We start from the raw sequence: 6,000 nt of genomic DNA on the forward strand, positions 1-6,000 counted from the left end.
TTTCCTATTTGGAACCAGTCTGTTGTTCCATATACAGTTCTGACTGTTGCTTCCTGACCTGCATACAGGTTTCTCAAGAGGCAGGTCAGGTGGTCTGCTATTCCCATCTCTTTCAGAATGTTCCACAGTTTATCGTGATCCACACAGTCAAAGGCTTTGGCATAGTCAATGAAGCAGAAATAGATGTTTTTCTGGAACTCTCTTGCTTTCTCCATGATCTAGTGGATGTTGGCAATTTGATCTCTGGTTCCTCTGCCTTTCCTAAAACCTGCTTGAACATCTGGGAGTTCACGGTTCACATTTTGCTGAAGCCTGCCTGGAGAATTTTGAGCATGACTTTACTAGCGTGTGAGATGAGTGTAATTGTGCGGTAGTTTGAGCATTCTTTGGGACTGGAATGAAGACTGACCTTTTCCAGTCCTGTGGCCACTGATGAGTTTTCCAAATTTGCTGGCATACTGAGGGCAGCACTTTCACAGCATCATCTTTCAAGATTTGAAGTAGCTCAACTGGAATTCCATCACCTCCACTAGCTTTGTTCGTAGTGATGCTTTCTAAGGCCCACTTGACTTCACATTCCAAGATGTCTGGCTCTAGGTCAGTGATCACGGTATCATGACTATCTTGGTCGTGAAGATCTTTTTTGTACAGTTCTTCTGTGTATTCTTGCCACCTCTTATATCTTCTGCTTCTGTTAGGTCCATACCATTTCTGTCCTTTATCGAGCCCATCTTTGCATGAAATGTTCCCTTGAAATCTCTAATTTTCTTGAAGACATCTCTTGTTTTTCCTATTCTGTTGTTTTCCTCTATTTCTTTGCACTGATCACTGAGGAAGGCTTTCTTATCTCTCCTTGCTATTCTTTGGAACTCTGCATTCACATGCTTATATCTTTCCTTTTCTCCTTTGCTTTTCGCTTCTCTTCTTTTCACAGCTATTTGTAAGGCCTCCTCAGACAGCCATTTTGCCTTTTTGCATTTCTTTTCCATGGGGATGGTCTTGGTCCCTGTCTCCTGTACAATGTCATGAACCTCCGTCCAGAGTTCATCAGGCATTCTATCAGATCTAGTTCCTTAAATCTATTTCTTACTTCCACTGTATAATCATAAGGGATTTGATTTAGGTCATATCTGAATGGTCTAGTGGTTTTCCCTACTTTCTTCAATTTAAGTCTGAAGTTGGCAATAAGGAGTTCATGCTCTGAGCCACAGTCAGCTCCTGGTCTTGTTTTTGCTAACTGTATACAGCTTCTCCATCTTTGGCTGCAAAGAATATAATCAATCTGATTTCGGTGTTGACCAGCTGGTGCTGTCCATGTGTAGAGTCTTCTCTTGTGTTGTTGGAAGAGGGTGTTTGCTATGACCAGTGCGTTCTCTTGACAAAACTCTATTAGCCTTTGCCCTGCTTCACTCTGTGCTCCAAGTCCAAATTTGCCTGTTACTCCAGGTGTTTCCTGACTTTCTACTTTTGCATTCCAGTCCCCTATGATGAAAAAGACATCTTTTTTGGGTGTTAGTTCTAAAAGGTCTTGTAGGTCTTCATAGAACCGTTCAACTTCGGCTTCTTCAGTGTTACTGGTTGGGGCACAGGCCTGGATTACTGTAATATTGAATGGTTTGCCTTGGAAATGAACAGAAATCATTCTGTCGTTTTTAAGATTGCATCCAAGTACTGCATTTCGGACTCTTTTGTTGACCATGATGTCTACTCCATTTCTCCTAAGGGATTCCTGCCCACAGTAGTAGATATAATGGTCATCTGAGTTAAATTCACCCATTCCAGTCCATTTTAATTCACTGATTCCTAGAATGTCTATGTTCACTCTTGCCATCTCCTGTTTGACCATTTCCAATTTGCCTTGATTCATGGACCTAACATCCCAGATTCCTATGCAATATTGCTCTTTACAGCACCAGACCTAGCTTCTTTCACCGGTCACATCCACAACTGGGTATTGGTTTTGCTTTTGCTCCATCCCTTTATTCCTTCCAGAGTTATTTCTCCACTGATCTCCAGTAGCATACTGGGCACCTACCGACCTGAGGAATTCCTCATTCAGTACCCTATCATTTTGCCCTTTGATACTGTTCATGGGGTTCTCAAGGCAAGCATACTGAAGTGGTTTGCCATTCCCTTCTCCAGTGGACCACATTCCGCTCTGATCCCTGTGATCAGATTGACTAGTTTCCTATGGTTATGATTTCAGCGTGTCTGCCCTCTGATGGGGAGAAGGCAATGGCAAGCCACTCCAGTACTCTTGCCTGGAAAATCCCATGGACGAAGGAGCCTAGTAGGCTGCAGTCCATGGGGTCGCTACGAGTCAGACATGGCTGAGCGACTTCACTTTCACTTTTCACTTTCACACTTTGGAGAAGGAAATGGCAACCCACTCCAGTGTTAATGCCTGGAGAATCCCAGGGACAGGGGAGCCTGGTGGGCTGCTGTCTATGCGGTCACACAGCGTCAGACACAACTAAAGTGACTTAGCAGCAGCAGCCCTCTGATGCCCCCTCGCAATACCTACCGTCTTATTTGGGTTTCTCTTACCTTGAGCGTGGGATATCTCTTCACAGCTGCTCCAAGAAAGCACAGCGGCTGCACCTTCCCTTGGATGAGGGGTATCTCCTCAACGCCGCCCCTCCTGACCTTGAACGTGGAGTAGCTCCTCTGGCCCTCCTGCACCCGCTCAGCCACCGCCTATTGAACGGGGGGTAGCTCTCTGGCGTTTGCGCTGCGGGAGCCCTGCGTCTCCCGCGTCTGCGCCGCCGGGGCGGGGCCGGCGTCTCTGGCGTCTGCGCCGCGGGGGCGGGGCCGGCGGGGCCGGCGTCTCTGGCGTCTGCGGCGCCGGGGCGGGGCCGGCGTCTCCCGCGTCTGCGACACTGGGGCGGGGCCGGCGTCTCTCGCGTCTGCGCCGCGGGGGCGGGGCCAGCGTCTCTTGCGTCTGCGCCGCAAAGAGGCGCGGCCGTTAGGAGCTACCCGACGCCTGAGGCCAGGGCCGGTGGCCAAGAGAAGCTGTCCCACGTCCAATAGGCGGTGGGCCTCTAGTGAGTGCTGTCAATTATGGGTTTTGGGAACAAAGTGTTCTCTGATTCTCCTGAAGAAAGAGATGGCTTGGAGGTATGATGTGACTTCAGTCATAGAGGGCTGCGCAGTTACTCCAAGAACCAATCCCCTCCATGACCTCCCTGTTTGTATTATAGCTCTACCCTTTCTCATTTGTGGTTGAGCCCTGTGAGTCTCAAACTGGTGTCTCAAGCAAGTGTCTTGATGGTTAACTTAGGTCCAAGAGAAGCCAGAGCAGAACATTCCTTAGCTCTACTCAGGGTTGCTTCAGGGAGTTGGATCTAAGATTTTCTGATCTTGACAGAGGTACAGGTATTTTAGCACAACCCATTTCTTGTCCCTCTGTCCCATTTGTGAAGGAGTTTCATGTCAATGACTTATCAGGTCATTTAACTTCCTTGTGTGAACTGCTTTGATGTTTCCCTCTGTTTACAACATGAGATTTGAAATTGGCAAACAAGGACCGTTGCAATTCAGCTGTAACTATTGTTACCCTTGTTGTTAAAGTTAAAATATATATATATTTATAACTTTTTTATTATATTGAAGTATAACTGATTAAAAATGTTGTGATAGTTTCAGATGGGCAGCAAAGAAATCAAGCTATGCATATACCATATCCATTCTTCCCCAAAGTCCCTTCCCATCCAGGCTGCCACATGATACTGAGCAGAGTTTCCTGTGCTAAAGAGTAGGTCAATATTTTATATTTTTAATCATTTCCCCACTACTTCTTACAGAAGTCCTTGTGTCACAGCTGGATTAAATTGCTTAGACACACAGTGGAATATTGTATATTTCGGTGGGGTGAATAATTTTACCCTCTGAAATGCAGACAAAAACACTGTGAATTGATGACTACCAGTGGGAGAGTTCAGCCCTGTGGAGTGAGGATCCCAGGAGATTAACTTAATCATGCAGAAGGGAGATAACTTATGAAATGTTCTCTTTGCTTTCTTTCTTTCCTTTTCTTTTTTTGTAGCCTCTCCTGTCATTGTTTCCCCCAGCTCAAAATATTTTCTCACAGAATTCTTGAAGGTGGTATTAGTGCTTTGTAACAGAGCTCATCGGTTGCCGGTCCATATTCCCTTTGTATTTTCTCCTCCTTTCCACTTCAGTGCAACTGCAAGCTTCTACATTTGTTTTCCTGAGAGTTTTTTCATAACTGGGAAACCTGCTTTGGCTGCCCATTTTTCTTTCTTCCAGGCTGGAAGTTAATGACCTCCTCACTTCCTGAAACCCTCAACTATGGACAGATTGGAATTGGAGTTTCAATATCCCAGCTCCTTTAGCAAAATATTTGGATAAGTCTGGAATGTCTAATTGCCTACCTTGGGATCCTCCAGAGGGATTAGCTGCATTTGCTCCCAATGGGAGTTGCTTTGACTATTTACCCTTTGTTGGAAGACTTCTCTTCCTTATTTGGCTTTTCTCTATCAGTCTTCCCTTCATTACCTAAATGAACTCTGCATTTGAATCTTTGTCTCAGGATTTATTTTTGGGGAGACCAGTAAAGACATAGGGGCTGTTATATTTGGTCTAGCCACCATTTGTGACACTTTTAGATAATCAAGTTTGTATCCAGTTTCAAACAAATTAAAATTTTTTTTCCATTAAGCTTTTTAACAGCTTAAATATTTATATTGTCAGGTGGGTGCTATTTGTTATAATGGTTCCTTTAAGAGTACTATCATCAAACAGATTAATCATTATAAAAAAATGTTTAACTCAGTCACAAAAAGGAATGATGTACTGAAATATGCTACAACTTGGGCGACTTTGAGAACTTTAGGCTTAGTAAAAGAAGGCAGTCACAGAAAGTCACATGTTGTATGATTTCTTCATATGATTTCTTCTCACTGCCGTCCAGAAGAGGCAAAGCCATAGAGACAGGGAGCAGATTAGTGGCTGCCAGGTAATGTAGGGGGGTGAGAATGGGAAGTGACCTACTGTAACGGATATAAGGTGTTATTCTGGGGTTATGAACAAGCTTTGAAATTACAGAAGAGTGATGACTGCACCATACTGTGAATGCACTAAATGCCACTAAATTGTATACTTTAAGATGGCTGATTATAAGTTAAATGAATTTTGCCTCAATTAAAAAAATTAGATCCTAAAATTAATCTAAAAAAAAAGAGTACTCTCATCAAAACACCACCTATCTGCAGTCAGGCCTTTTTACTGTGGAAGATGGAGCATGCACGTAGATTTTCCAGGTAAAGGAATAATGGATTCATGTGACAGGTCACTGATTTTTTTCTCTTAATTGGTTATTAGCAATAAGCTTTCTTATAAGAGAAGTTTCAGAAGATAGTATTCCACTGAAGACACAGCTTGATTAACACACCCCTGTGAGCATAATGCTGTTGCCTCTTCTCTTAGAGAGCCCAAGAGTTTGCTGTATGACTCAGTGGCGGATGTCTGAAGTATAGAACCATTTTCTTGTAGAGCATGTGCAGTAGAGATTACTTCATTCTGTAGCCAAGCCATTTGGTTTCTGAAGAGCTTTCAAGTCATGTTGTTATAGACCATTTTCCTAGAATGTCTGTACCCTGGTTAATTCAATACTATAAACAGTTACCACTATTTTTTTCATACTCCTGTCTGGTGTCATGTTACCCATCATCATTTTCTGGTTTTAAATCCCATTATGGTTGGTTGGAGGAGCCTGGCGGGCTATACTCCATGGGGTTGCAAAGAGTTGGACACTACTGAGCACACACACACACACGGTTGGTTTGAGTAAATCTTTTTCTCGTTTTCTTCATTCTTTTTTCCCCTTTCCTCTTCCCTTTCCCTTTCTCTGTTTCCCTCCTTCCCCCTCTTGTTCTCTTCCTCCCTCCCTGTCCCTCTTTCTCTTTTTCCTCACTGCCTCACTTTCTCCCCTCTTTTCGTGCCTTCTTCCATGCTCTGCGGGCTTCCCTTGTGGCTCAA

Source organism: Moschus berezovskii, chromosome 9 (assembly GCF_049115385.1).
Source record: "Moschus berezovskii isolate FMDL1 chromosome 9, NW_MosBer_1.0, whole genome shotgun sequence".
NCBI classification, from domain to species: domain Eukaryota; kingdom Metazoa; phylum Chordata; class Mammalia; order Artiodactyla; family Moschidae; genus Moschus; species Moschus berezovskii.